At 36.6% G+C, this 9931-nt stretch overlaps 1 pseudogene; it reads left to right on the forward strand.

Moving 5' to 3' along the window:
- Positions 1–3722, forward strand: part of LOC101582296 — a 10891-nt pseudogene extending 7169 nt beyond the window's left edge.
- The last annotated feature ends 6209 nt before the right edge of the window (positions 3723–9931 follow it).

The following is a 9931-nucleotide window of genomic DNA, read 5'->3' on the forward strand; positions in this document are numbered from 1 at the left end:
AATCTTTTCTTTCATATTTAATATGTTCCAGATGGAAGTCATGAGTTCATTTTTATTGAAATGGCACACATTTCAAATTCTACTGACATTCTATAATCAATTAAAGTCAACTAACTATTTGAACTGAAATATTTTCTATTGTGTGTACCTGAACTTTGTATTCTTTTTTCTGACAATAATACAGGTAACTTCTTGAGTGATACAATATTCATAGTAAGCAGAAATATGTGCTTGCCATTACAGTTCAATGTATGCAGATAATAGTAAACTACAAATTGCACACAAAAAATTTACATATCATCCATTTACTGGCACCTTCCATTATTTTAATTCAAAGTATTTGTACTATAAAATGTAGTAAAATATACCTGAATTCCTATACAATTCTATTGAAAATAGAAGAGGTATTCTGCTTTGTGAATCTATGTATCTAATCACTTCAAGGCAATTTCTCCAAGCCACAGGTCCTCTTTCATTTCTTTATCCCTGATGTCTATTAACATTATTCTAGATGGTAGGTAAGAGAGCAAGGCACGCCTAAGAGGCCAGTGTGGCTAGTCCTCGGATTAAGCATTCCTTAGTTGCATGGAAAGATTGTAGACATGACACTTGCTGCATTTTAATTGGCATTTCTATAATACAGACTAGAATTACATATTGAGTTCAACATGTTCTAAAGCATTTCCTTGAGCCTCAAAACAAGATTAGCGTTTTGTAAACAGAATTGAATGAAAACAGAATAAAATGACAAATGGTCTTGAAAAATATAGGTATTGATATGTGTGATTGTGTCTCTTTTCAATTTATTTATATAGTGAAGTTTAGTTATGAAGTTATCAGATATAAATTTCCCTGTTAATGTAATATTTTGGAAGCAAAATTTCACTGCTTTAGGAAATTGTGTGAAATCTAGAGCACTTTCCTTAAGCAATGTTGCTAAATATAACAAATAATCTTTCTTGCTTCTGGATATTTCCAGAACATACTGCTGAGTACTGCATTATCTTAAAAGTTGAAAACTAGACCAAGGATAGTAATAAATGACTATAACCTCTGAGACTCATGTGTTGCCATCCTATTCAGATAGCAATGGCCTAAGCTAACTGCCTTTAATTTAAAGTCAAGTCTTTGGTTTTATATAGTTCCCTTTTGAATGTATGTCAGATGTCATTCACATAATACCATATATTCTATTGATATTGCTTGTTCTTTGAGGGTGAAAGGAAGGTGCAAAATTTCAGCTGAATGTCCATTTATTTAAAATTAGAACACAGTAATTAACATTCATTTAGAATTTTGAAAAAGACTTCATGCCCCATAAAGCCCTAAGGTTTTGCACTGTAACACTTTACAGAACTGGTGTGCTGGCCCCTGCCTAAACCGTGGCTCTAGGTTTCCCTTCTGTGACTCGGGCATTATGCCTTTCACAGATTCTTCAGTCTGCACTTGAGTTTGAACTTCACCATAGAAAGCATGCGACCCTAAACAAAGAGCTCCGAAATGACTAAGATTAAATATAGGTATTTAATAAAAATGTAATGAAATTATGGAAAAAAATAAACTAAAAAAAATACATTAAAACAGTGGGCTACTGAAGTCTTTGATCTAGGCAGTGAAGGCTTGATCTGACATAGCCTTCTGAGAAACAAAGAATGCCTCCTAGACTTGTCTACTCCAAAGACAGGAGTCTAACAGTTTCATTCACCATTAGTTGAGCTGAGTGTCTCTCTGTCTCAGTTCCTCTTCTCTCACTGCTGGGACAAATACCTGGCTTTCAAAATGAAGGAAGTAAGGGTTTATTTAGCTCCTAGTTACTGGAGGTTGCAGCCCATACTCAGCTGGCTCCAAAGCACAGCAGCACATGGCAGAGAGCAACCTTTCATGATAGTGGCAAAGAACAGAGAGAAAAGGGAGTGGCAGCAGCTCAGGCAGCTAGCCATCCTAAAAAAAATAAAATAAAAAATAAAATAAAAATGTAAGAAGTCAAGTAATCATGGGCAGTGACTCAAAGGTAATGTTATTTTCTGATCTGGATGTGGGCTACATGATTATGTCCAATTTGTGAACATTTGTTGAACTACATAATTGCAAAATATGAGCCTATCATAATTCAATACATAGCAGCTTTCAAACAAGGTTCTATTTTAGCTTAAGTCATGGGCCATATGTTTTTGAAAGAGCTTACCTGCTACATTTTTGTAGAGCAGATTGTATAGAACAAATTTTCCAAATTTGATGTGTTCAAAAAGCAAACATTTTAAATATGGCTCTGCTCACATACAGCTCTCCTTAGTGACTCCTCATGTTTCTCTGCAAAACATTATTTTCCCTCTTTTCTCTCAGCTCACATGCAAGGGTCTTTCACTGACTGAAAGCCTGGATCCTCACTGTCTGCTTTGCCTAAAGAGGACACAATGCTTTCACTTCCTGATCTCCCAGTCCTCACTCAACTTCATAACAGTCTCTGTAATGACACAAGGGTGATGACAGTGAGGTCAGGCTTTTAGGATTATACACAATAACTTTCTTCAGGAGTTGAAGACAGTTATATAGTAACCATGAAAGTGGAGGGCAGAACCTGGATAAGAAGGACTTTCTTGGAAAGTCCGATCCATTCCTGGAGTTCTTCTACCAGGGCGACGGGAAACGACATCTTATATATAGATCTAAGATAATCAAGAACAACCTGAACCCTATGTGGAAGCACTTCTCAGTTCCCTTTCAGCACTTGTGTGGTGGGGATTGGGGAATCCAGGTGCGCTGCTCAGGCTATGATAGTGGTGGAACACATGATCTTATTAGTACCTTCTACACCAGCTTGACCCATCTGCAAGCAGGTCCAGCTGAGTTTGATTGCATCCACATGGAGAAGCACCAGCAAAAAGAAAAGCTACAAGAACTTTGGAGCTATCTGTCAAGGTTTGCCAGGTAGAAAAAGAATATTTGTTCCTGCGCTATGTGATAGGAGGCTGCCAAATCAACTTCACTGTGGACATGGACTTCACTGGCTCTAGTGGAGATCAGTCTTTACATGACTCACTGCACTACCTGAGTCCTATAGGAGTCAGTGAGTATCTGACAGCGCTATGGAGTGTAAGCAGTGTAGTTCAAGACTATGACTCAGACAAGCTATTCCCAGCGTTTGGATTTGTGTCTCAGGTGCCCCCTGACTGCCATGTCTCACATGAATTTGCCTTAAATTTTAATCCTAAGAAACCCTATTTTGCAGGTATTCAGGACATTGTACATGCCTACCGCCAAGCCTTGCCCCAAGTTTGCCTTTATGGTCCCACCAACTTTGCATCCATCCTCAACCATATGGCCAAATTTGCAGCCCTGGTTGCCTATCAAAAGACTGCATCACAATACTTCATGCTGTTACTGTTGACTGATGGTGCTGTGATGGATGTGAAGGCTACCTGCCAGGCTGTGGTGAATGCCTCGAAGCTGCCCATGTCACTGATCATTGTAGGTGTGGGTGGAGCTGACTTTGAGGCCATGGAATGACTGGATGCCAATGGTGGACCTCCATGTACATGCACTGGGGAGTCAGCAGCCTCTGTTGTTGTGCAATTTGTGCCTTGTCATCGGTTCCAAAATGCCCCTCGGGAACATTGGCACAGGTTGTGCTTGCTGAAGTGCCCACACAGCTGGTCTATTTTAAGGCCCAGGTTTGGGTGCTACTCAAGAAGCCTTCATCCCCAGCCAAGGTTCCTGCATAAACCTTCCCTGCCTAGGTGGTGCTTCAAATTTTGCACATGCTTGTGTTATTGCTACTGTTTAATACAGGGTCTTACTTTGTAGTGAAGCCTAGCCTTAGACTTACTATGTAGTCCAAGCTGGCCTCAAACTCATAGTGATCCTCCTGAGTGCTGAGATTATAGGTATTCACCAGTAAGGCCTTGTCTGTTACTGCTACTCTTGATCCCATGTGGTTGGTTGTTCTTTGCACCTCTCATTCAAAAGACCAGCAAAGACCAAAACAAACAAACAAATAACCCATTTCCTAGTTGACACCTGTGACTATTTTTAATATATAATTTTTCTTTACTATCAAAGAACCAAAAATCCCTGTTAAAGTGCCCCCTTTCCCTCATAAATAAAGAACAAAAGAGTAACCATTGCAATGACTGCTTCATGCCTTTCTCAGCTAACAGATAATGCACAGTGCACCAGTGTCAGAAGTCTGCTCATTACTCACATTTCACAGATTAACGAGCGGAGTGCCAACACCAGCTTAAGAATCAACATTCATCTTGTGTTTTTCTCCTTTTGCTGCCTGTGGGAACTTGTATCTGTGTGCTTCATGGATAAACCATTCTAGGCAGGGACCCATTTTAGGGCACAGTGCCTACCTCTGACAAGCATCACCCTGTTTTGGTGTGAATGTTACATAAATGCACATATCTTGATGAAAATAACATTTGGCAATTTTTTTCACAGTTTAAAATGAGATAGTTTTCCAACTGCCTCAACTATAAAGCAAAAATAAAATTATTCTGGGAAACAAAATTAACTTTGACAAACTCAAAATGTTAACTGTTCCCTCTAAAGTTATTCTATTTAAGCATCCTCAGTCCACTCAAGATCAATTTTTCTGGACATTGGATTATGAAGTTTCACTGAAATTGGACTCATAAGTTGCTCCTTCTAGTGCCCCCTTTTTTCTCCCCTAACATGCCTACCATTCATTAAGAACCTGTTTTCCCTTAATCTTTGTTACCTTTCCATCATTCCGGCTTTGTCGTAGGGAGTCCTGATGTCACTTACTTTCCACTGGGGAACTCCTAGGAATGCTGCTTCAAGGAGTTGTTATTACATTCCATTTCAGCCCACATACCCAGCAGACACTCAGAGACTGTACCCTTCTAGGTTTATACTTTCTCTTCACCTTGCTGGCCCACATTATACCTCTTTGTTTGGTAGGTCAGTTGCTTTCAGGGAGTAGAAATGCAGGTATTTCTTCTTGTGTCTTCCTCAGATATCATCCCTAAAAAGCTGCCAATTTTTGTCTTGTAAATAAGTATTTTTCAAGGCAAGCCTTTGAGAAGTAGAATAAGTGTTGTTAAATAAAACATTTTTACTTGTTTGGATGTAATGCCCATTACCTGAAAAGCTCTGGTAAATACAGAGAGATTTAGGTTTTAGACATGGCCTGAAAACTACATGACTCCATAACTTGCTTGAATTCTTTACAGTAACTAGCACCTGCATTAAAGGTAGAAGGAGGATGTACTGTAACTAAAAGAAAGCAAAAGACATCACTCTCTCCAGGGTCTAAATTTGAGGTGAGAGACAGGGACCGAACATCCTCATTTTCTAGGACAGGGACAAATTTTTTATTAGAAAGGCCAGGAGAGTTCCAGACAAATAGAAATAGTTGGTCATCTTCCTGGACAGACTAGTTTTCTGCCTTGAAAATTTACTCTAACAAGAGATTCTAAAATACTAGAAAAGCTACAATATAAAATATTTTTGGGCCAGGGAGATAGCTCAGTAGAATAAGTGCTTGCCTGGCAAGTGCAAGGGCCTGAGTTCAATCAAAGGTTCCACTAAATTAAAAAAAGAAAAAGATTTTTAACATAGATTTAAACTAATTGCCCACTCATATTCATACAAAAACTTCACTGATATTTTTAATATAGAGCTTTGTAGACCACATTTTTAAAAAATTGTACATACTCACATTTGCCATTGTCTCATGAAAGTAAACATGATCTATAGGAAAATAGTGTGTGGGGATGTGTTCCAATTATATTCATAAAACAAGGCATAGGTTAAACTTGGCTGATGAAATACAGTTTGCTGACCCTGAAAACAAAGTCTTCTGTTCTAAAATTATTTGTTAGAATCTCTATTTATGTTCTCATATATTCAAGCACATAGAGATCTACATTATCATATTATATCAGGATTATTCATAGTTTTATCATTATATAAAACTAGTAGCATAGTATTTTAAGTCTTACAAAAATAGGAAAATATAAGACATACAGTTACTACCTTAAGATATTGTGCTAATCTAATCCCTGTGATCAATTTAGTTTCATTTCTTAAAGTCATTTTTGCATTTATTGATATAAACATATGCAAACCAAAAACTATGAATTGCAGGAGGTTGTGATTGCTCAAAACTACTATAAAGCCCATAAAATATGAGTGTTTTAAATTCATTCTATAAATTTGACCTCTGTTATCAAAATGCACATAATTACTCTGAGAAATAGTTGCAAAATCCAAGCTGCAGGCAAGTCGCAACTTTTAGTATAAAAGTTTAGTTATACTTCATCTTCTTTCCCTCCCTGCCTCAGTCCAAGCTCTCAGCAGCCCTTTCTATCCCATCCACCTCCATGTTCTCTTCTCTCTACTGTGACTGTTTTATTTCATTTTTGTTGCCCCCAAGACAGATCCTCCATAAGATGCCACTCAGTGTTACTCCTTCTGCATGATTTTCTGACTTCCCTGAAATGGCTTAACTCCATGTTATGAGCATATTACAGATATTAGGTTTTTTTGTCTTACAGATTTATCACAGTTCTACTTATTTTATGTTTCATATTGTAATTATTAGAGATGGCTCTCTGTTCCTCTATACTGCAAAATACAAGAGGCAATGAGGGAAGCTTTGCTCACCACGACATCATCAAGAAATATTATAATTATAGCTTAATTTTGCTTACCTTTGTTGGGTCTGCTATTAGAATGTTTCTTTTTGCAAATAATGAAGCTATATAAAGTGGCACTTTTGTAATAATCGGAAGATAAAAGCTGCTTCTTTACTCAGTATGACATGAAATAAGGAACTTATTGTGGATTATAAATCATTGTGAGTGTGTGAAAAGTGAATTAAAGGCAATTTGTATTTAGAATACTGTGCTTTTCCTCCCAGATACTGTGATGAAATAGGGTCAGGATATTTTTGTGCCAAGGAGTTAAAAGGCATCTCTTTTAACTCAGGGAGTTAGAAGGCAATTCTTATTACACTAGCAGGCTTATGGGAACCAGTTCCAAATCATCAGCCATGAATCAGCATAGAGTTTAGTTTAAATACAGTTTGTGAGCAGGAATTACAAGGCTGATGGCAGTGTATCACATGATTGGTTATCTGAATTAAGTCATATGTTAAGTCATCCAAATAGATTTACTTAAAAGGAATTATTTATCATAAGGTAAGGACATTTCTGGGAAGAAGAGCGGGGAGTGAAAGCAGAGCAAGGAGAGTTGAAAGTGACCTTGACAGGGCCAGTGTGCTCTGGACACAAAGTATAGGCTCCTTGAAGTGAGCAGAAGCACAGTCACATATGTAAACATTTTAAGTTGGAAAACACAGAAACTGAAGCTTGATGAGGTCAAGCTGACCCAGCCATCTATGTGAAAAAGCAGCTGGACATAGATAGTCAAGTTTAACTGATCCCAGCAGTCCAACTATGTGACAGGGAACAGGAGCACAGTCATAGGCTATTAACTGATTTCTTACTTTTACTATAAAACATCTATAAGTTTGCTATTGTATGATTTTGCCCTTATAGTATGATATGCATGCATCTGAGTGAAGCAGTAGAAGTCTCCTGTGACTTCTTTCTGAAAAGTCACCACTATATTGCTGAAGAAGTGGAAGTGTAAATGGTGAAAATAACTGAGTGTTTTACTTGAATTACCTGAGCTTAGGTTTAGCTGTTCATGGGATCTCTTCAAATACTTGGCTACTAATCTAAAGTTAAAAAGAGTTAGATGTACATTTAGTTAATTAGCTGTTAAAAAAATCAATGTAGACCTGTGGTTCCCAGTCTTAGCTACACATTGGAATCACTGAGAAGATGCAGTAACTACTTATGTTCAACTGCTACTCTCCTGATTATCTAAACTTGTTTGGGATGTGACTTGTGCAATGAATTTTGAAAGTTACCCAGTTAATTTTCATGTGCAACAAAGATGACAGCCATTGGCATTGACAAATTTTAAGAGGGACTTTAGAGAAATCTAAAATCATCAGGAACACTAACAAAATGAGCTACTTTCTCTAATTAGCTAATTAACTTCCTCTCTTTCTTTCTTGTAACTGCCTCTTTAGAAATGACCCCCATGCTAGCAACATCAATATCACCTGTGATGTTAGAAACTGTGGACTCTTCAGTCCCATCAGGACCTACAGGATTAGAATCTGCATTGTAACTTGGTCCTCCAGTGTTTCAAATAAACATTAAATTTGAGACATGTATGTTTATAGCTTATTCATATCCTTGTTCCTTTGATCCCTCTGGATTATTTTCCTGCCTGCCTGTCATTTACTTTCACATAGATGTTGAATATCACTGAAATTGATTTCTAATCCTTTTTTATGAAAATATTTAACCATTTATTTTATGATTTCTAAATTATTAGCTTCAAGGTTAGAAGCTGTCTATGGTATACAGTCTGAGTCTCTTAAATATGGAAATAAATTTCTAATTATGAAAAAGTCATTTCATAAGTAATTTTCAAAAGAACCCTCCCAGTTTTTATTAGGCATTGTTCCCATGGTGGAGTGTACTAGATTATGCTTTAAACTATTCTAGTGTGAATTTCACATGCTGGTACATTTTACTGATTAAGGATATTTCAAGAATTCAGTGACTTTATACTGAAGACTAATGTTTTGAAGATGAAACATTTTTTGAATGCCTCTGATATTTTATCTTGTTTTGAACTTTTAACAAAGAACATTTTCTGATGGTACAATGTGAGCTATGATGAATACTTTTGGAATTTTCAGTTTGCATCTGAGTGGCCAATATTTTTAAGTTAATTCAGTGATAGAACCATTCTGACATAGCTTAATCCATCATTACAAATTATAGCTTTAATGGACTCAACATATTTCAAGTATTTCTGTCACTCCATTCTTGAATTCATCTTAGGGCAGTTTCTATTCTGAATCAGCAGTTGTCATTAGTACTAATTCTTATTGAAGATGACATTTTACCTACTCTATTTCTTTTCAGTGACATTGCACTGTGACTGCTACAACTGTAAACTGACATAAATAATATATAGGAAATTTTCCTGCTGTGCTGCAATGATAAAAATTAATTAGTTGACAATCATGAGCAATCATGTGGCATCAAATTCCCAACCATGTACTTTCTCATAAATCTTGTGATATTTTACAAATGTTTGTTTTGTTGGATTTTTGTCATACAGGATTAGTGTAAACTATTTAGGCAATTCAAATTTGTCATATGTGATGAAGAGACACAAGGCCTTTGGGGGGGACAACATTCTACAAGTAGGATATTTGTTTTGATGTTGGCCTAGTCAGGATAGAAACATTTAAAAGCTAAATTGTTAATTTAAAAGGATTTTTCACATGAATGTGTAAAATAATTCTCCATTTCTAAGTTCCTGCCCTTTAAATTAATTATATCTCCTGACAGAGTAGGTTCTGGGGGTGAAGCACCATGCTAGTCTCCAGGGATGGCTCTACAGAGAAGCTTGTTAGGAGAAGAATCAGAAAAAGAAATAGATCAAAAACTAATTGAGTAATGCAGAAATAGGTTAAAATGTCCCTTTGAGAAAGGGATATTCCCTCCCAATCTCTTATGCTATGCTACATGAGGAATAAAATTCATCCTTTTCATGATGTGTGAAAAGTGGTCATAATGCTATTCACCCATCCTTATAGCTTCCTCCTTTATCATTACTTGACTTTTAAGTCTAACTTTTAAAATTTCTGTCCATTACTTTCCAACTATTTTATCTGGATACTGATCTTAAAAATAAGTTGCCTAAATCAGCTTGTTACACTATAGGCCTGAGAACTCTTAGGCTACACTTTCTCTATTCTAGGTTCCAGCTTACCTTGGAGGAAGAACTGTCATAATTTGATTGCTACAGATTTTGGATCTCTACTTATTTTGAATTAATGGTTAAGGCCTAATAAATGAAAGAATAA

The sequence above is a fragment of the Octodon degus genome, unplaced genomic scaffold, assembly GCF_000260255.1.
Source record: "Octodon degus isolate 3935 unplaced genomic scaffold, OctDeg1.0 scaffold00048, whole genome shotgun sequence".
Lineage (NCBI taxonomy): Eukaryota > Metazoa > Chordata > Mammalia > Rodentia > Octodontidae > Octodon > Octodon degus.